At 39.7% G+C, this 23474-nt stretch overlaps 1 long non-coding RNA gene across 1 annotated transcript; it reads left to right on the plus strand.

Moving 5' to 3' along the window:
• The first annotated feature begins 5369 nt into the window (after positions 1 to 5369).
• Positions 5370 to 7707, plus strand: LOC124261470. Its single transcript, XR_006894331.1, has 2 exons — positions 5370 to 5528; positions 7442 to 7707. It is a non-coding gene; the product is annotated as an uncharacterized LOC124261470 (long non-coding RNA).
• The last annotated feature ends 15767 nt before the right edge of the window (positions 7708 to 23474 follow it).

Genomic DNA, 23474 nt, shown 5'->3' on the forward strand with positions numbered 1-23474 from the left:
GATTGTAATAACTCTTGCATTTTGTCAGATCCCATTACACAATGTGAAATAAGGAAGGCAATTAACTCTTTGAAGTTGGGTAAAGCGCCAGGTCCAGACGGGATACCCTCTGAGTTCTTTAAAAGGGGGCTTTGTGTCACTCCTTATTTAGAAATTTTATTTAATTCAATTTTAAATAAAGGGCAGTTCCCGGATTCGTGGGGTATTGGTATGATTCTACCGCTCTTTAAGAAGGGGGGACAATTCAGATCCAAATAACTATCGAGGTATTTCTCTTCTGAACATATTTGGCATTCATAATTTCATCATTTAGGAGTCTCAGGCTGGCTTCAGGAGTAAATATTCCACTGTAGATGATATTTTTGTGCTACAATCTTCGTGTCAAAAATATCTTCGAAATTCAAGACATCGGTTTTATGCCGCCTTCATAGATTTGCATAAGTCGTTTGGTTTTGTAGACAGGCAGAAGTTATTGTATGTGTTACATAATAAGGGGGTTGTTGGTACAATGTATAATCTCCTGCAAGATATGTATGGGAAAGTCAAGGCATGTACAGTAATGAATAGGTGAAAAACTGAATCGTTTTCAACATCTTGCGGCGTTCGTCAAAGCTGTATGTTAAGCCCTGTATTATTCATTCTATTCATCACCGAGTTGGCTATAGAATTTAGAAAAGGTAGTTTAAGAGGTATTTTTGTCACTGAAGAAATTGAAGATATTCTCTTGTTATTGTTTGCTGATGACGTAGTGTTGGTAGACGATTCAGTTAATGGGTTACAACAAAAATTAGATTTCTTACATAATTATTGTTTGAAGTGGAGTTTAGAGGTTAACTTAGATAAATCAAATATAATATTGTTTCGAAATGGAGGGTGTTTAAAGAGCGTAGAGAAGTGGTATTATTCGGGTAAAGAGGTTAAAATAGTCACCTACTACAAATATCTTGGTATTGTATTTTCCTCAAGATTAGTTTGGTCTAAAGCTTGAGAAACTCTTTCAATTCAAGCTAGGAAGGCTTTGTTCCCAGTTTATAAATTAATTAAAGTTTATCCTTCACTCCCATTTTTTGTAGTCCAGAAAATATGTGATACCAAAATAATGCTTATAATATTATATTGTTCAGAAATATGGGGTTTCACTTATAGAGGAGTTATTGAGAAAGTCCAAAGTTTATTTTTAAAAAGGTCTTTGAATATTTCTAAATTGACCCTGACTCGTGTTTTATTGGGCGATGTTGGGAGATATCCAGGTTGTGTAAGTTATTTCAGTCGCTGTGTCGGGTATTGGTGTAGGCTTCTTTGTATGCAACCAGGTCGTAATCCTAAGTTGTAGAACTGTTTAGTCATAGAGATTTATTACGAATATTTTTGTAAATTTAGATTCCAGTCAAACAAATTAAAGATTTGTATTATTTTATTATTAATTAAGGTACGATAATAATATTGATACCGACCAATTTTTATGCACTAATTGTACTATGAGTGTTGGAGAAGATGAGTATCTCTTTGTATTAGTTTGTCCATATTATAAGCATCTAAGAGAGCAACGAATCTCTCCTTACTATTTCACATGTCCTACAAGGGTAAAATTGTATCAGCTGTTAACGTCTAACAATCCCGAACATAAAAAATCTGTTCATACACTTGAAACAAAATCTGCCAACTTGAGCTGTCACGCGTATGATATTGAAATGTACTTTCATGTGCTTTTGCCATGAGGCCTTATCACAGAATAAACTTGTCACTTGTCACTTGTCACTTGTCACAAGCCCTTTTCCACATTCATATGAAATCTCTGTAAAGCTCAAGAGTCGATTGTATTCAAAATTACGGGCGACCCGTAATATAGAATTGATCCCCAGCAACCCATGCTTGTCGTAAGAGCTGACTAACAGGATTGGGTGGTCAGACTCGCTGACTTGGTTGTCACCTGTAATGGTATCCCAATTGCATAGATCGATGAGCATGCTCGTTTTGTTTATCACTGGACTTTCTGGTCCAGACGCCATTATTTACAAACCGCCGCCATATTGCTGGCTTGCTGTTTGCGGCCTTAAACAACAAACCAACCAACCAATTAATCAAGAATCAAACAGTTAAAACCATGGAGAAAAAAGCAGTTTTTCAATACTTCAACCCCATTGGAAGGTGCAGCCAGAACCAGTCTATGCTTGCGAGTGTGCAACGAATGTATGAAATGTGGAAGACAAAGATAGACAGATGTATTGTACCTTGGCTCTGTTAGCTTAAGAGATACTGGTCTTGGATTATGTCCGATTCTCGTTATCAATGTAACCCTTGGCAGCATGAAGACAGTGGACCGTTATATGTGAGTCTGTAATACTTCCAGTTTTCAATAACATGTAATGCCATCAAATATTTCTTAAAATGTGTCTATTTTCTCCTGATGTCATCATCAAAAGAAATTCAAATTCGAAAATCGACAAAACCATTTTCTCAAATATGACAACGGCTCGGCTGTCGAATCAAATACTGTCATTAGAGTAACCTCCTTTTTCCTAACTGTCATTAGAGTAACCTCCCTTTCCCTTGGATTACCGACAACCAACATGTATGTCGCCACATGCTTTTAGTTGAAGTTAGCTCAGGTTTGAGTGTTTCAAATAGTAGGAAATCTTGAAAAATTAAGTTGATGCCTTTTAATCAATAGTTTTGATATTTTCATCAAAGTTTTCGTGTTTCCATGGCCACAACTTTTTTGTAGTTTGGTCATTAATGCACGTTTGTTGAAAAACGTACACTATTTGTCGAGGAGGGTCTATTGTGAAAACCGCCTTGATATTGCTGGAATATTTCTAAAAGCGGCGTAAAACCCAACTCACTCACTCACTCGCTCTATTGTGAAAAAGAAAATTCATACATTTATTCACCTCAGCCTGTACACAGTGTTAATAAAAGCAGACAGTTCAAAACAAGTAATTTGTTGTTTTGTTGTTGTTTCACCCCACAGCAATATTGCGGCGGTCTGTAAATAATCGAGCCTGGACCAAACAATCCAGTGATTAACATCATGAGCATCGATCGATGCAGTTGGGATACGATGACATGTGTAAACCAAGTCTTCGAACCTGACGCTGAAACAGAACCCATCAGTCCATGATGTCATGTTTGTTCTTTTTTGATTTGGTCAAGAAACTGACCTGGCACTGGACAAGCCGGCTAATGCAAGTTCTTACCACACCTATCCACCACAAGCGGTAAACGATGGGAATACTGGCACAACTTGGGGCAGTAGCAGCTGCTTCTCTGTTGAAACTACAGACAACGACCCCTGGTGGCAAGTGGACCTACAGGTCAAGGTCAAAGTAACCAAGGTCAAGGTCACAGCTAGAAGTGACTGCTGACGTGCGTATAAATGTGTTTTATGTTGCTAACCAATATTCCCACATGTTACTTCACTGGTAATATATACTCGCCCAAAAAAGAAACGCATCATGAAAATAGCAATTTCATGTAGCAATGAATTAAAACGTGATTCATTTTACAAAAGGTTTTGCTCTGTTTATGAGTCCTATGGTGTTTATGTTTTGAAACATCACAACAAAACGCACCATCCGTAAAATACCCGTATTTAACAGCATGATTTTCAATTTCGGCGTGTAGTGTCACACAATACACAATTCACATGAAAGTTGGGGATCAGATAGTCTCAATGATGGGTATAAAAGGTTGATCGCTGTCTGTCGATTATTCACTGTATTTGGAATATTGTTGACGAACGCAAAATGCCACGTCTAAGTGAAGCCAACCGTCAGTCGCCATTGGTTTGCTTGAAGCTGGCCAGTCTCAACGTGCAGTTGCCCGACGCATGAATGTTCACCAAAGCACCATTTCACGGCTCTGGGAGAGATATCGCCGGCAGAATGCGGTAGCAGATGCCCCTCGTAGTGGGCGACCTCGAGCGACCACTGCGGCGCAGGATCGCTACATCCGGGTACATCACCTGCGTCATCGAACAGCTACGGCGACCAGTACCGCTCCACAAATACCCGGATTGAGGAGGCTTTCTGCACAGACCATCAGGAACAGGTTGAGAGAGGCTGGTTTACGTGCCAGAAGACCTTATTTTGGCCCTGTGCTTCGACAACAACATCGTCGACATCGAGTTCAATGGTGCACCAACGTTCAGGCCTGGAACCTACCGAATTGGCGTAGAATCTGGTTCAGTGATGAATCACGATTTCTGTTGGAACGACGCGATGGAAGAATGCGGGTGTACAGACGTCGACGTGAATGTTTTGCCGACGCTTGCGTTCCCCAGGTGGACAAATTCGGCTGGGGCAGTGTTGTGCCGTAGGAGAAGTGATATGGTGATGATCCAGGGCAACCTGAAAGCTCAACGGTACTGTGACGAAATCCTACGCCCACACCTCCTTCCAATCATTGATCGCCAGAGGGGATTGTTTCAACAGGACAATGCCAGGCCCCACACCGCACGTCACACTAGACACTTCCTCCAGAACAACAACATCAATGTGCTCCCCTGGCCCTCAAGATCACCGGACTTAAACCCGATCGAACATCTGTGGGATGCCCTGGACAGACGGGGCGACGCCGTAACCCTCAGCCCCAGACACTTCAGCAGCTCGCACAGGCACTACTGACAGAGTGGGCTGCGATTGGGCAACACGAGATTTATTTGTTCGATGCCGAGGCGATGCCGTGCAGTTCTTGATGCCCACGGTGGTCACACGAGGTATTGACTTCAGCGCCACCACACGTCTCCATGTGACACTCAAACTGACTTTCCTCGAATTGGTGCCAAAGACGGATAAGTCTGCATTCCCAGTGTGCAATTTCGCTATATTTCATTGATTCATAAAGCCTACGAGATGTTTCAAAATGAACATAAAAATACAGTTGAAATTCCATATATGCGATTCTTTTTTGGGAGAGTATATTAGCAATCTAATACCTGAAAGATGAACCTGGCGTGGGCCTTTAGCAAGTGATGCTTGTAAGGGATGAGAGCAGGATCCAGCAGGAACCTCAGTAGAAATGTACGCAGACAAGAGGATATTGATGTCGGTGTCTGTCGTGATTGGTAAACTGCTAAATCAACTTATCAACGCAATAATTTGTCAATGTTTAAAATTTCCTGAATGTTTAAAGTTTATGGGAATCATTATGGTTATAAGTCAATACATGTTGATGGTTTAATGATTTGCGGGGCGGTTGGGTAGACAATTCTAACCCGCATCTTCACTAAACATCAGTAATCTCAAACCTAAAATGGCACGGTTTCAGTTGCAGATGAGAGACTTCATGATTTTTCGATTGACGTGTACCAAGAACAACCTTCCAACCAACACTCTGCCCCCAAATTATGCTACTTCTACTCCGGTAGTGTGTCACGCCCGGGGAGACTGTTACCGTCACCTGCTCAAGACCCGTCACGGGTCGCTTTGTCAGAATCAGCGGTAAAAACAAGTTAAATTTAGACGATATGCTCCAAATGTGTGACGTACGAGTGTTTGGAGAGGCAATATCTACACATTTCGATTCATGTAAGTATGATATAGTTAAAGGTGTAATCAAACTTCAAATACAAAATATCCAGTGATGAGGTTTACCTTCTTGTCTGTCTCACATCCTCTGAACCGCATTATTTTCCCTCTGTCAATCCGTTTTTGCAATGCTAAGGCACTCAGTGAAGCAAGTCTAGATTTCCTCAAGTGCAGGATGTTCCTCCTCACTGGGGCCCCTTTTCAATTATGAAGGGCTTGTTGTTTTTATCAAAATTATATACTGACCAGCAATAAAAACGCAACTCAGAATTCATGAAAATTATACTTTTGGATTTGAAACTTTAACACAATTGTTTTGATTTCTTGAATTGCGTTTCTTTTGCTAGTCAGTATATATTCAGAGACTAATGTTCCAGTTCTGTTACGGCGGTCAGTAAATATTTGACTTTGGATCAGACAGTCCAGTGATTGGCATGATAAGCATCTATCTACTCAACTGGGATACGATGACATGTGTCAGCGAGACTGAAAACGCGATCCCGTCAGAATTGACAAGCATGACAGATGAGGACAAATTCTAACCCGAATCTTCACGGGTTGGACGTGAAACGAGCCCAACCCAGTGGGAACTTTTTGTGAACCCTTGTAATGGGTGAGTGAGTGAGTGAGTTATTATTTAACGTCACATCGGCAATATTGCAGCCATATCGTGAAGAGAACATATTTGATTTTGAAGTGGAATATATGTATAATATAAAAACCTGTCGACCAAGGACAGTAAAACAACTAGAATATCACAATTAGAATTGAAACTAGCGTGGAAAGTTTAAAACTAATAGCACTATAGGGACAGCACAATATAAAAACAGGCTATAGATCGCCAACAACAGAAGGTAGATCACCATACTAGGGACCATGGGGACTTACAGTACCTTTGCTACCTGCATGGACCCTAGTTGGATTTACACCATCCCTTCAGCCGTTGGCGATTATAAGAAATGTTAGCCAAAATTAAAATAACAAGAATACTACGTTTAAAAATCCTGGTCAGTTTCAATTGACTTTCAAAGTTTTGGGACTTACGTACCCTCTCAGGATGACAATAATTTTACACTACTTCAACCCCCTTTGAGGGTACAGCCACTAACAATCTCAGTTACTAATCTAAACTACCAATAATAAAATATGTATCTATTTACAAATCAGTTAACAAGTTTAATTCTTTTAAAAATGCAATAATTAAATGAGAACTTATAGTACTAAAAAGATCCTTCATAGTTTTTACTTTGAAATAGATATCCCTTGTGATGGAATATTCAACACAGTCAAGCAGGACATGCTTGACCGTGATTCTTTCATCACAAGGGATACAAAACGGAGGATCCTCACCTTTTAATAGGTACTCATGAGTATATCTTGTGTGGCCAATACGACATCGTCGTATGATGACCTCTTCAAATCTGGACTGACAACCAAAGTAGGTGTAACCAATATAGGAACCCTTGTAATGAAATGTTGAAGTAATGTGAAGTAATGTGAAGTAATGTGAAGAGAAGGACGATGATCGGAGTTCTCACTGGTCAGTGCTCTCGCTGGAAGAACGTCATGGTTTGATTCGCTGATGAAAGAAACTTTAGTGTTATGGTTTAAAAACACTGTACAGTCAGCTCTCGTTAATCCGAGAATCACGTTAATCCGACAAAATATTACGGAACCATTTGACTGTATTTCTTCCAAGCAGGTTGTTGAGGGTAGCCTAATGGTTAAAGCGTTCGCTTTGCAGGCTAGAGACCCATGTTCAATTGTCCCTCGCCATGATAATGCTGGAATATTGTTAAAAGCGGCATAAAGCTAAACCCACTCAGTCATATCTGGTGTGCCCCGTCGTGATATTCCTAGAACAGTGCTTATAGCGGCGGAAAACCATATTCACTCATTCATTCTTGTTCCAGGCGCATCCCTCGTTCAATATAAACAACAACATTCCACCAAGACTCCACTGAAGACCATCAGCGAAGGAATCGACAATACTGCAGCATGTGCTGCTGCATGCGAACGCTCGGAGTCCTGCACGGGCTTCAGCATCAGACACCTACCGGCCACAGTGTGTGAACTGCTTCAAGGGGAGATAAGTCACTCACTTCAGGCTGACGTCCAATGGGACAGTTACGTGTATCAAGGATGCTTCAGTGTGTGCGAATAAAACTATAAACTCTTATGATGAATCAGTATACATAATATTAGTATTATTCACGTCAATAACCGATGGACGGATAGTTTCTGCTGACTGGTTCAACACTGACCAATGGCGACGTTCAAAGACTGCTGCTGCCATTGCAAGGTTTCTTCATTTAAACAATCCAGTGAGGGCGTGCGAGTGGTCTTGAACAGACTAACAGTACCATAGTGGTATATTGGACTTGCGTTTTTCCTAAAGGGAAGTGACGTCACTTATAACAAGTGCTTACGACTTCAATGATAAACTTAAAAGATAGTTAAGAGGCCTACATAATTCTGTTTCAAAGTGCACTGGGCATGCGTTGTCCCAAACCGGAAGATATGTTATTAAACCGGAAGTTCTAATAATTATAGACTCAAAATCGGGTGACATTATGCCTCCATGTTAGTCGCAAAGTTCTTTTTAGTTTTCACGGAGTTGTTCCCACCGATGATGACGACACACACCACTCCAGACTGACAAGCCTACTTATGGTAATTTCCCCTTTCTGTTATGTACAAAATGTCTTGGTTCCAGAGAACTTATTTCCGGTTCGTTATACTCTTTTCATGTACTGCTGTGAATGAAAGTTCATTTTAATAAGGTAAGCCGAAACATAAATACGGTGGTTGTTGTTTATCGCCGTGCTCAGCAATGCTCCGGATTATGACTGGGACCTTTATAGTGTCTTGGCATGAAAACCCAGTGACTCATGTGAGCACCCATGAGGATACAACGTCATATATCAACCAACCTAGCAGGCCTTGTTCCCAATACCTTTGGTTGCTGAAAGCCAGTCGTGACCCAAGTCTTCACGTTGACTTGAACATATACAGTTGTGGACTGATCTTTCATACGCCTTATGCAAATTTCATGTCATCAATCATTTGAATATTCTTTTGCTGAATGACATAATTTCCAGCATTGGCAGGCATTTTGTCACCATTCTTAAGCTTTTAATTTGTAGTTGTAGTTGGTTTGTTTGTTCATTGGGGCGGTGGGTTAGCCTAGTGGTTAAAGCGTTGGCTCGTCACGCCGAAGAACCGGGTTCGAATCCCCACATGGGTACAATGTGTGAAGCCCATTTCTGGTGTCCCCCGCCGTGATGTTGCTGGAATATTGCTAAAAGCGGCGTAAAACCAAAACTCAGTCAGTTGTTTGTTTATTAACGTCGAACTCAGCAATATTAGGGGTGTATGGCGGCGTTCTGTTAATAATCGAGTCTGGACCAGACAATCCAGTGATTAATATATCATAAGCACCGATCTACGCAATTTGGGATACAAATCAGTGAGCCTGACCACACGATCCCGTTAGTCGCCTCTTACGGCAAGCATGGGTATACTGAAGACCAATTCTAACCCGGATCTTCTCGGGTCTTAAAGCATATGGAGAAAAGATACGAAGCCCAAAACACGACGAGGACACAACTAGATAGGTCAGAGGTGACTCCGCTCCCAGACACCCAGGGTTACTTACAGAACGTTTGTCAAGTACCTGTTTGTCAGTATTAAAAGTCACCGAACGTATTTTGATGTTGGTTTTTCCAGCTCGGAGAAAAGAACCTGGCCGCGATCCACAAAGCGTTCGTAACGTTACGACCTGTCGTAACTTTATCGTTTACCATTGACTTATGAATGTCGTAGCGCCACGAACGCTTTGTGAATCGGGACCCCGGGCCCGTATTCTCGAAACGTTCGTAGCCCTAAGAAATTCTTAACTTTGAACGTGGCCAATGTGTTAAGAATGGGCTTAAAAAGTTAGTAGGGCTACGAAGGTTTCGAGAATAGCTAGCCATGTTACAAGTTCACTGTTGCCATGCTACCGAATACTGTTATAGTACAAATACCAACTCGGATACATACCACAAGTACAATGTAGTACAAAACGTTCACGACATTTGATTATTCAGTTCTACAAACGCAGCGCATCAATAAAATCAATAAAGGTCAGCATTATCGTACCCAGTGTCAGCTATAGCAACAGTAGTAGGTTTATTCATGGAAGGCATTTAATGAGTCCCAAATTCAAAATAATGGTTAGTATTCTTTCATACTTGATAATGAATGCCATCAACTATTAACTCTTCCTAGCAAGCCTTCAATTAAGCCACCCTAGAAATTCCAAGTCAATATCTGGATTACACAGGATATACATCGATAGATAAAACTTGGTGACAATGTGTTGCAGTTACTCATGATGATACTTTATAATTACGATTAAAGTCCAGAAATTTTGTTGAAGATATACATCTGTGCATTAATTAAGCATCACCCTATTTTGAAAATAAGATGTGATGCTACAAAAAAGTTAGGGTATATCCATCAATTTATTTAACCTATACTAGTAGTTAAAGAAACATTATCCATTGACAGTTTTACAAATACCATAACCTTTTCTATTCTTTATGAAAGAATATGTTGATGAAAATGTGATGGTACTGAATTTTTACCCAAAATAACTATTACTCTCCTGCTCAAACTATACAATTAAATTAAATTCTGACTAAAAATAACAATTGTGTTATATACCAAGATGACATTTACACATCAGGTAAGCTTTAATTATGCATAATCAGGAAGAACCCGAGTGTCAAAGATTCAGACCTTTTCCCAACAATTCAGATTGCTAACTCACAAAAACTGAAAAGGCCACGTTGATATGATTTTGGAATAAGTCTATTATGATTTTGAGTTTATTGTATTGAATAAACACTTCTCCTTGCCGGATACTGATAATTACAACTGAAATCTGTTTGTTTTGTTTGTAAAGCAACTTTTACTGCATTTAACAATTTTACTTTTGTTTTAGTTTGGCTGTAACTTTTCCTAAGTCTTAGTTTGCAAACTTTTATCCATCCACAATAAATAACGAATTTATAGGCCACATAACAATCAATTATTACTTTCACTTTTCAAAATAAGGTAACTTGTTTTAGGACAGAAAAACAGGACACGGTTGCATCAAACTTTAATAAAGCTTTAATCGTTAATTAAACTATGATTAGTTAATCACTGATTATCTTCAGTTGCATGAAATCCTTAATAAAGGAATCCCTTCATTAATCCATCATTAAGCTAATGAAGGTTTGGGGGTATCATTAACTCATCATTAGCTGTATCAACATGGCAGACGACATAATGTACCATCAACTTCGACGTCGGAGAAAAGAGAAACATTTTCGTGAACGGAGTAATTAACCCCGACCGGGTGCCACAGGGACATATATGTCCTTCCTCTTTAACCCTCACTTTGAAGTTCAATAAAATTCTAAATATATCACATATTTATATACAAATATACTTCACAGTTTTGAATTCTGCGGGAAATTCCCTGTTTCTTGATACCATCCACTATTAAATCAGACAAAACTAAAGTGCTTAAAATAACCTTTCAAAATAGACTTAGTCGTGTCGCCATTTTTGACACAATATGTAATCGCGATTCACAGAGTTATTTGCTGTAAGTTTTGAAATGTGAGAATTTGACAGTTACTGGGAATATAGAATTTCAAAAGTAGCATAGTAATGATCACCGATATCAGTTTTTCATAAAATCGCTAATGATAATTCTGAAACGTTGCCGATGAACCTAGAATCGGTTGGGATGTTTTCGAAAATACACTTACACAAACGCCGAAGTGCGTTTTCCGCCATATTGGGTACTGTTTCCAAAATCACGTTTCGCGAAGGCCGGTATTGAGACACCAATTACATCACGTATATTTCATATTCAGCTGCGAGAAATACACCACTGAATTCCCTATACATTTTGGAAATGGTCTTTGTCACCAATACCAACTGTCTGGATGAAATGAAGCGAAAGATATTGGGGTGAAAACGAACATTGTACTCGAAAGATTGCACTTGTTTGAAATGTAAACAAAGAAAAAATCCGATTACACACTGCGTGGCATTTTCCGGAATTGTCCGACACCCAGCCGTCCATTCTTTTCTTGCAATGGCTCAATATCTTTAGAATATGCATGGAAAGAGTATCGTGCCAAGAAATAGGAAATTAAAAACAGATACAATGCAATGATTTGATAATTCATAAGAATTTATCAAGGTTTCCGTGCAGCGTGACGCCATGACTGATGCAAAATAACGCAGAACGACAAGGGTAATTATCAGCATTTCTGGCTTTTTCTCTTATTTATCCATTGAAAACTATAAACACATATAACAATACACAGAGAGTCAGAATAATTCTGATTACTTACATCACATATTTATGTACAAATGATCCCTGAATCAAGGGAAGAGTCCTCGCCAAATCCTGTGTACCCTTGTCAGCGAAGTCGCCATTTTGTAAGAAATCGGTCAGCGGTAGTGATGTCATACCTCAACCTTGTTGCACATATTAGGCAATTTCTTTGAGGTGAAGGTCGGCTGAACAAGAGTAAACACAATCGCCCTATCCTTCCGATTACACTGTCAGTATTATGATGTGTATTTTGCGTATAGTTCAGATACTTTTTCATGAAACTGACTTCAGTATCTACATTTAGTTTTGTTCAATATCATATCATACGTGGATATAGGGTATACATTCTATATTCTTTGAAAGTTTTTTGATTGTTTGAATAATATTTACATAAGAAATTGACACATTTAGTGTAGTAGACCATATTCTGTCTGAAAACACTTTTTATTTGCATTTTCAAACATGTTGTTCAATTTTGTATTGATTTCTTTGGACGTTCTATTGCTTACCCCAATGCTATTGAGCTCACACATTATTTTGTCCCATATCTGCTTCTTTTTGTCATTAGTAATGGAGTTAGTCAGTTTGCTGTTTAACACACTGATATGATCTTCAACTAGGCCTGTATTTCACAACTTTCAAAGTTTTTACTGCGATTTCTGACGGCAGCCATTATGCAGACTATAGATGAGTGTTTACCTGCAATGCATCATGGATAATAATTAGGGGATTCCCCTAAGTTAATCATGGTTTAATGACGGGACCTTTATTAGAGGCATACTTAGTTAAAGGGTGTTTAAATAAGGGTTTATACAACCGTATTTAAACACTTCATTAACTAATCAAACATTAAGAATTTAATCAATGATTAGTGTTTAATTGATGATTACATAATTACGCGTTGATACAACTGGGTCCAGGTGTTTTAAATAGAGGCAATTATCCTAATTAGTACATGGTAATTTCAATGATGTTTTCGTTTTTGAAATGTTAAATGCTTGCTCTATCAAATTATAAATGCTATTTTTTGGAAAGTGTTTACAATTTCATTTCAGACAAAATTAATTGGTAAAAACACAGGGTGGTGCTTATTTTATGCACGGATGTACATATAATGAAATCCATCTCCAACACCAATTGAATCACATGTGTTTGTTGGTTGGTTGGATAGCGCCGCACTGCTACATTCTAGTGAGTGAGTGAGTGAGTTTAGTTTTACGCCGCTTTTAGCAATATTCCAGCAATATCACGGCGGGGGACACCAGAAATGGGCTTCACACATTGTACCCATGTAGGGAATCGAACCCGGGCCTTCGGCGTGACGAGCGAACGCTTTAACCATTAGGCTACCCCACCGCCCCGCTACATTCTAGCTGCAGTATAATATGGCTGTCTGTAAATAATCGAGTCTGGACCACACAATCCAGTGATCAACATCATGAGTATCGATCTACTCAATTGGAATACGATGTTACGAGTCAACCAAGTCAGCAAGCCTGTCCACCCGATCCCGTAGTCGCCTCTTACAAGCATGGATTACTGAAGACCAATTCTAACCCGGATCTTCACGGGTAAAACAAGCATGTTCTCTAAAACAGACTAACTAATAATGCCCTGCGTGACATCAATCTTTGTCAAAATCCTTCAAATGCGAGTTACAGAGTCGATATTCTAGTTACAATGATGAACGCTTCTCTTCTGTCTTATGGTTACTATTGTACTTTGGCGTAATTTCAGTACATTAACCTGTGCAAGCTACATGTCTCTCCCGTTGATTTCAAAGGTTTTAGTCTCACTGAAAACCTAGAGGATTCGTCATTGATTTTGTTCAACGTTTTTATTGCACATCGATGCATAACAGTGTGTTCTTACGCACTGAACAACACACAATACAGATGCTCACTTCAGGTAAATAATAGCGACAACACTCTCTCCGCATCCATAAGAATGGGCTTATTGTGCAAGGCATGAAACTTGTAGGGGCAAACCCCTACGGGATGACAAGGAACCCATAAGACGTCACATCCACATGTACACTTCAACTTACTGAGCCAGAGTGTAAGAATCTTCGATGCATGTGAAAATCAATATTAGGGATATGTGGCTTTTCAGCTACAGGTTCGTCACATTGTGTTGACTTTGGCTCGGATAACAGTTGGTGTTTCAGAGTCGGGACATGTTGCTGTTCTTCTCTTGCTTTATTCTGTGGCTTGTAGATGGAACTAAGACAGGTCAGTTTTCTTATTGTTTGTCGTTTAAGGTCACGATTCATAAATACTCCATCTATAGGAAAGCGGTCTGTAAATACCAAGAGCAACAACACTCTCTGCACAATAATCGAGTCTGGACCAGACAATGCAGTGACTGGCATCATGAGCATTATTATTATTATTTTTTTATTATTATAGTATATTTATATAGCGCACATATCCACGCAACTGGTGCATGCTCAAAGAGCTGGTATTTTCCCCTCGATCATCCCTCAATCTCAACGGCACATCGTATTATCAATCTCAACTCCCTGGGCGCACCGAGTTATTGTGGCTTTCTCATCTGTCTACGCAACCTGTATATGAGTGAGTGGGTGAGTGAGTTTCTAATCACATCGGCAGTATTTCAGCCGTATATTGACTAAAACAAGTTATGCATTCGTGAGACATAAATTGAGAATATAAAAACATTTTGAAAAACTACGTTAAAAACAAGTAGAAAATCACAGCTATACATGTAAAACCAGTATGTAAATCTAAAGCCATAGACGAACCATAGACAACAAGATACAATGCATGAGCAACTGAAGGTAGATCACCAAAGGTGAGGTGAGGTGAGGTGAGGTGAGGTGAGGTGAGGTGAGGTGAGGTGAGGTGAGGTGAGGTGAGGTGAAATTGGGTTTAACGTCGTGCTTGCGTGTGTATGTGTTTGTGCGGCTGCTTGTACTAGGCCAGACTGAAGCTGGATTTATAGTGCTAGCCCACTGAGATACCATGCCGCACTGAAGCATGAATACCCCACTCAGACACATTTTACTGACGCCGAGCCGACCAGTCCTTGTTGTACCCATTAATGCCGAGCGCCAGGCAGGGACAAACAAGTATGATATTTTAACGTCTTTTGGTATGACGCGGTCGGGGATCGAACCCGCGACCTTCCGCACTCCGGGCGGACACTCTAACCACTACACCACGGTCTTACGGTATGTTTGCTTCCTGCATGGATCCTAGCTGGATTTACCACATCCCCTCAGGAGCTGGCCATTTGGCTGGACAGCCGGTATCCGATGGCTTTCAACAAAGTCAGCGAGTCTGATCACCCAAGTGTTTGTGGATATTAAATATATCTCACTGTAAGTCCCAGAGAACACGCGTCAACAGTCATTTCCACATTTTAGGGCTGGGACGGGTACTCGGGTACTGGAATCCGGGTCGGGTACAGCTGGAATCGAGTCCCATTTCTGGGAATCAAGTACACGGAAAGGGAGAGAACTCTGTAATAACAAGGGCAGATAATAACTTGTCTTTTTCATTATTGACGTAACACACATTTACGTCATTGATACTATCCGATTAATGGAGGTTATTATCAACGACTGTAATTTATGTGCGCATGATCAGTGAGTTGTCAAGTTACAGTAACAGCAGGAACGAAACGTTCTGTGTTTTAACGAAGAATGTAAATAATAGTGTTACTCTTTATATTGGTTAAACAGACGTAAATTAGATAGCTTGATATCATTTATAATGTCTTATTGTCAGCCTTTCAAGTTTTCTTTAGTAATCTCTGTCAAATCGTGACAGAATATTCAGAAAGTTGACAGAAGCACTGTATTCCTTACATTTCCGAGTACTCGATTCCGATTCGGGTAAGTACATGCGGGTATTCGATTCCAGTTTTTCCTACCCGTACCAGCCCTACCGCATTTACATGAAAACTCTGTAAAACTGTAGAGTTTTACATTACGAGCATGCGTCCGTCACTTCTCCTCCAATAGTGATGATACACGTATTCGCGAAAACATTGTTTATCTTACCTTCATGTAAAATACTTTAATTTCATTGGTCAGTGACCCTTGTTTCCGTGTCACCCCTCCCAGGAGGATGACAACTGGAAAATATATTACCCGCTGCCACGGTAACCGCCAAGCTCTCCGCCGAGAAGCTGAAGTGCTGACAATCGTATGACGTCATACTATGACGCATGCGTGCCCGGAGTTCGAAAATACGTTCGATCAGCTGTTTTTGTGTTCACTTTGTACTGATTTATTTTACCGACTTTCACTGCTTTCTTTAAGCTATTTTATACATTGAGTGGTTTGCACACTCAACTTAAACATAATTAACCATGTTTATAGCAGTTTTAAGCTTGTCAGAATATGTCGAGAGGCAGACGCCATTTTGTTTACATGTTATATAGTCGGTCGCGATCTTTAACATAAAATAAAATGATTTTTTTTTACATTTAATATGGCGGTAAGATAAATACGTTGTATGCTTCTCCCTCGCGTAATACGGTGTGATGATTGACACTGCTACAAAGAGGCGTACATCAGACCGTATTACCCTCGAGAAGCATACAACTTATAGTATACCTTGTAGAGAGAGAATCACGGTCAAGCATTTTCTGCATGGCTGTGTTGATGTGCCCATCACAAGGGGTAAATATTTCAGTTGAAAACAGTCAGGGAACTTATTAATAACATCATTTTTTAAAGAAAAAAGAATTGTTGGAATGATTTTGATAAATATGTTTGTAAATAGGGAAATAGCACAATTATCGCAAGGCGCTAAAGTGATGGTGTAAATCCAGCTGGGGACTTTGCAGGAAGCAGAGGGACCGTTAGTCCCCATGGTCCTTAGCTACCTTCAGCTGTTGGCGATCCGTGTTAGAATTGGTCTTCAGTAACCAAAGCTTGTCGTAAGAGGCGACTAACGGGATCAGGGCCCGATTTCTCTAAATAAACTTAAGTTTGAGTTTTGACTTAATTAGAGAAAATGCATTTCCCTGGATGAACCGAAAACGATATTAAACTCAAACATTGTAGACAATTTGAGTTTTGTGGATAGATTACTTAAGTTTGTTTCGAGAAATTTGAGTGAAAACTTAAGTTTGTTTTGAGAAATCGGGGCTTGTCGTAAGAGGCGAGTAACGGGATCGGGTGGTCAGGCTCACTGACTTGGTTGACACATGTCATCGTATCCCAACTGCGAAGATTGATGCTCATGCTGTTGATCACTGGATTGCCTGCCCCGGACTCGATTATTTACAGACATATAGCTGGAATATTGCTGAGTGCGGTGTAAAACTAAACTCACTTACTCACTCTATAGCCTGATATCCATTGTATGGTCTATATAACGGTTTTACACTTATATATGTGACATTCTGGTAGTTTTTTAACTGTCTTTCGTTCACGTGCTTTTCATATACTCTCAGTGTATATGTCATGAGGGTATTACTTGTTTTAGTCACGATATGACTGAAATACTGCCGATGTGACTACAAATCCTCTCTCTCTCACTCACTCACTCACTCACGAATAGGTGTGCGTATTGCCAACAAATTTACTGGTCCTGTAAAGCCATGGGGACATATGGTACAAGTTAAAAGGGGGATTTGGATCGGACATCATTTTCGTCACTGATGCCTCTAATGGATATGACCATTACAAGCAGATATTGCTGAGTGCGATTTTGTCACTCTTATTATTATTATTATTATTATTATTATACGATATTTATATAGCGCACATATCCAGGCAACTAGTGCATGCTCAAGGCGCTGGTACTTTTCCCTCGATCATTGGATGTCAATCTCAACAGCACATCGTATCATCAATCTCAACTCCATGGGGAGTATACAACTCTTGCAGCCACTAGGCGCACCGAGTTATTGTGGCTTTCTCATTCTAACGAGGTACCCATTCACAGCTGGGTGGACTGGGACACATAGTCACAGTACTTTGTCCAAGTTCACTGCAAGTTGTGTACCCGCAAATAGGTGTTTGCACGTATTCATGGGGTCACCATCTCGTCATATACCAACGGATTCGTGGGTTCTTTTAAGTGCACAGGGTTGTGTACTGTACACTAGGGGTTGTGACAACACTGAAAGAGTCTGCACACAAAGTTGACTCTCGGGTTTTTACACCCGGTCACAGGTGGGCTCGATCTCGACACCTGAACCTCGCTGGATCACTAGCCTGGCCCCTTAGCCAGCTCGCCCACCGCGCCCCCTAAATGGGTTTCAATCGATATATCCGCACACAACGGGGGTGTGGTCGAAGCAAGCCCTCTGGTTGGTTGATGCTTGTTAAGGTGACATTTTTAACTGATGCTTTCGTTTGAGAAGCCATTGCTCGAAACTTATTCTTACATTGAGCAATCGATGAAAGTTAAAATTCCCGCGAATTTATAAAGAATGTGCAGATGTGCGAGCGTTGACCAATCAGAGGGCTTGCTTCGACCACAACCCCGTTGTGTGCGGACACATCGTCATCCATTTGTGTCAAGATCGTTTAGTTGAGGGTCAAAATCGGGTTTCAATCGACTTGCATAAATAACAATAAAGAATTGGTAGGTGCCATGAGTGGTGATCGATAGGCCAATCATTCATGATTATGTTTACATTAAGTTTTAAACGATTGCATGCGATGGCAGCGTAGCGATCGGCAAAAGCAGGCGGGTAGGGTACACCGAAGCGTCCGGCCTTGTCATAATGTATTGTACTGAGAAGCATTTCGAGTCGGGGGTCATCTCAATTTTTTAAAATATTTTTCTTAACATCTTTAATCCTCGCAAAGACACGAGGGCCTGTGCTCTGGACCAGGCAATTCAGTGATCTACGAAAATTAGCGAGCATGAAATAGATTCCATCAGTCCATTCAGATATTGTCATGTTTGTTCTTATTTGATTCGATCAAGAAACTGACCTGGCACTGGCCAAGCCGGCTAGTGCAAGCACGCACATCACCCATACAGCACAAGCGGTAAACGATGGGAATACAGGCACAACTTAGGGCAGTAACAGCTGCTTCGCAGTTCAATTTGCAGACTCCGACCCCTGGTGGCAAGTGGACCTACAGGTCCAGGTCAAAGTAACCAAGGTCAAGGTCACAGCTAGAAGTGAATGCTGCCGTGCGTATAAATGTCTCTACTGTTGCTAACCACGCTATCAGTAACGTAATAGTAATAGACCGCTTATATGGCGCTCATATCCAGGCACATTGCCTGCTCACATTGCCGTGCGTAATATAAATGCCTTTGTTGTTGTCTTAGTAGTGTTACGGCCAATATTTACTCATCTTATGTCTTTGGTTATATACTACCTAAATAAAGTAATTGTGCATTATTGTCGTAACTGGCGTTTGGGGTGTTAGTAAACCCTACCTATCGATTATGGTCGTTCCACATTGTTCGGGGAGATGTAAACTCCAGCTCTGCACTCGCTTGGTCCATGGGGAATGTTAAGTCAAGGAGTGAGGGGTCGTGCGACAGTGACTCCTAACTAACTACATCCCATTCATGTACTGGCCTACATACATCCAAGGATAAACGCAACACCAAGTTCTATACTCTCATAGGTTTACTGTCTCTCAGTCCATATCTCTCCAAGTACAACTCCAACACAAGACAGAGCAGGCTCGTATCCCACGGGCAACTTAGTAAAGTGGATTGGCTTCCGAAATGTTGAGATAGTACTCTCCGCACTCTCCGAGCTCTTAGCGCCCAAACATGTCTTTTTAAATGAGACGAGCCTGACCTGATCTTGATCACATATTTCAACATATCGTTTTGATTCGTTAATAACTGTATCTGTCCTTTCACTCATGTGTATTATAATTAGAGGGGTCTCGGACAGCATCGTTCAGTGACTCCCCTTTTCAGTGATTTGTTACTTTCATCTCCGCCCTTTAACTCATGTATTTCGTAACTTTCCTCTGACGACCTTGTCGTGTCCTTGCCTCACGAAAGTTTTAACCAAGTTCATATCTCAATGTTTATCTTTCTCTTATTCCCGACTTTCTGTCTCCATTCTGTGTTTAACCGTTCTTAGTCATGAGCCAAAGGTTATCAGTTCTTAGTCATGCTGCTAATCGAAGTACGGAATCTGCAGTGATTCTCTTAATGCTTTAGGGATGCATTTTCACCTTATAACATTATTTCATGCTGTGCCATTTATAATGCAAAAAGGTAATAACATGAGTTGTGGTGTTTTCCTTAATCACTGTTTACCTGTTGACAGAATACTATCGAAATCTGGATGATCTGACACAAGGCATCGTGACACGCCCTTGAAGAGATGTGATGTCAAAAGTCAGTTCACAAATTCAGTATCGTGTGTGTCCACCATTAACATTGAGGCAGGTTTGAAAACGACGACGCATAGACGACACTAAGCGATTGAAGAAAGCTTGGGGAATGTTGTTCCATGTCTGGACCAACGATTCTGGTTACGATTCTGGGCTTGACCTAAACCGTTCATCTTAGCAGTCTGTACACCCTTGCCCTGCCATCTGAGCTGTCCAGGTGAAATCTCGATTCGTCAGCGATAAATACACCATCCCAATCCTGTCCCCTGTACCGTAGATGCTGTCTGCACCTGACAAGACGTACCTGTCGGTGGCGTTGGAACAAAACTGGACGTATTGTAGGCCGTCGGGGCCGGATGTTGTGCCACCTTCAGTCGGTTCCATACAGTCCTTTAACTGATTGGAATGGCCGGGAATGGTCCGAGCAGTCAAACTGAAAGTCTGGAATTGATTCCTTATATGGGTCAGCCGAATGTGGTTGTCTTTTTTTTTTCTTTTTTTTTTTTTAAACATATTTTATTCATTCAAGAAAAGGATTGGGCACAAGTTATCCAACTTAGAAAAGCCCTCTCCAGATAATTACACAATTCATCTTACAACAAAGTACACAAGTGACAGACATAGGCTAGGATATGTACAACAGATGTTAACTGAGAAAGCGTTGTGTTTGAGAGATATAGCTATGTACATATTTGGAAACATTCTGGTTGTCAGTGATTGAGAGACCTGCATTGCCTTGTAAGATAAGATTAATATCAATCAGTGTTCTATTTTTGACAATATGTTCTAAAGATTTTAACAGTTTATGTCTTTGAATAGTATACAAAGGACATTCAAGGAAGTAATGAAAAACATTCTCACATCTATGGCCACATTGACATGATGCGTCATTTTTTACATTTATTCTATATAAATCATAATTAAGTGTACTCGTCATATATCTTAATCTAGTGTGCATAACATTGAACTGCCTTATTCCATATGAATAATATATAGGTGCACATTTTTCCTTCACGTGGATATAAGATTTAAACGTGGCAACAGAGTCGCAATTTCTAATAGCTAAGGGAATATTATTCCACACTTTAACTGTTGATGGAATAAAAGATGACGTTGAGTACCTCAGTCTTGTATATGGTTGACTAAAGTTATTTGAGTTTCTTAACTCATAACTTGTCTGGTTGCTAACTACAGGTGGGAGTAAATCTTGAAGAAAAACTGGTGTCAGCCTTTTTAATTTTATAAAATAAAATAATGTTAATTTGTAAATCCCATCCCGTTTCGTAATACAATGAACTGGAAGATGCATATCTTGGAAGACCAGTAACTATGCGCGCTGCTTCAAGTTGAAGTTTTTCTAATCTATTAGCTTGTTCAATTAAACATCCATCCCATACCTCGCATGCGTACTCAAAGTGTGGCCTTATGAATACAGTATATATTTTCGCTAGTGTTGTTCTATTTAATAAGAACTTTAATTTCCGAAATGCTCCAATCATTTTAGATGTCTTTTTGATAATGTTTTCAATATGATGATGCCAGCTCCCGTTAGACGTGAAGATTAAACCCAGATGTTTATGAAAATCGACTGTTTTTATATTGCAGTTACCAAACTTAAAATTAATGTCTTTTTTTGCCATCTTTCAAAGTAAATAATATAGCTTCAGTTTTTTCCGGATTGTAGGAAATTAACCAGACCTTTGCCCAATCGTTTAATATTTCTAGATTTTCATTCATGGCTCTTTCCATCACTTGTTTATCCTTTGATAAAGTTCCAAGTGAAGTATCGTCAGCGAAAAGCCGAGTTATGCAATGTAGCTTATCAGCTATCTCATTTACATACACAATAAAAAAGAAATGGGCCTAAAACTGATCCCCGGGGAACTCCTGCTTTCAACACCATAGGCTTGGATAGCGACCCATTAACAAAGACTGATTGATTGCGATCAGTTACATAACTATTAAACCAATCAAGGAGTTTTCCACTGACTCCATACATCTCTAATTTAAGCATAAGCCCTCTGTGCCAAACTCTATCAAAGGCCTTTGATACATCGCAAAAGACCATACAATAGTATTCTTTGTTATCGAGTGATGTACAAATTTGATTATAAATTTCTACAAGTTGATGTACAGTAGAATGACCTCTCCGGAAGCCACACTGATATTTGTATAACAAATCGTTTGACACAAAGAAATTATAAACATGCTTAAACACAACTCTTTCAAACAACTTCCCAACGCAACTAATAAGTGAAATTGGGCGATAGTTTGATACAACCGAATGGTCACCTTTCTTGAATAAAGGCATAACATTTGCATACTTCCATTGGCTAGGATACACACACAAATTTAGTGACATATTAAATAATATGCACAGGACTGGACTGATGGAATTAACAGTTTTTCTGAGTAATTGGTGACTAATCAGGTCTGGCCCAGCAGCTTTCTTAAGAGTAAGACATTTAATGATATCTGCAACCTCATTAACTTCGATTGTAATGTTTTCCAATACCGCATCGCTACGCTTGTCAAAGTGTGGTAAACAAGTGGTATCTGCACCATTTAAATTAGATATAGACTCAAAATATTCATTTAACATATTAGCTTTATCAAAATCTGAAAAAGCTGATGGACAACCTTCATCTACATTTCTTTTCAAAGCGGGAATGAAGGAAGCAGAACCTGACGTCTTGATCAAACTGCGTAACATTTTCCAATATGATGATTTATTTTCACCATAAAGTTCGAATACAAATTCGTCAAGATTTGAATAAAAATGTTCTTTAGCATAGCATTTCATATCATTAACTTTATTACGCTGTTTTTTGTATTTCATAACATCAGTTTCTTTCCGTGTTCTCCTAGCTTTTTTTCTCAGTCGATCCCGCTTCCTACTTTCACGTCGAATATTTGAGTCATACCATGGTTTGTCATTAGATCGTATCATCACAATTCTAGAAGGAATACATTGTTTGGTATAATCGTTAAAACGTTCATAAAATACACAGCAAGCATCTTCAACATTAGAACAGTCAGTAAATAGTGACATCCAATCCGTACTGCTAACAAGTGCATTCAGTTTTTCATAATCACCATTATTGTAACACCAAACTTTTCTGGGATATGCAACTTTAATTGATACATGTACATCAAGGCTGACAAACGTGCCTTTGTGATCACTTATACTTTTATCAAAATCAACAACACCACTTTCAACAACATCAACTTCGTCACTAACAACTATTGGATCTAA

The sequence above is a fragment of the Haliotis rubra genome, unplaced genomic scaffold, assembly GCF_003918875.1.
Source record: "Haliotis rubra isolate DU_JTF1 unplaced genomic scaffold, ASM391887v1 Scf1195, whole genome shotgun sequence".
In the NCBI taxonomy this organism is placed as follows: Eukaryota; Metazoa; Mollusca; class Gastropoda; order Lepetellida; family Haliotidae; genus Haliotis; species Haliotis rubra.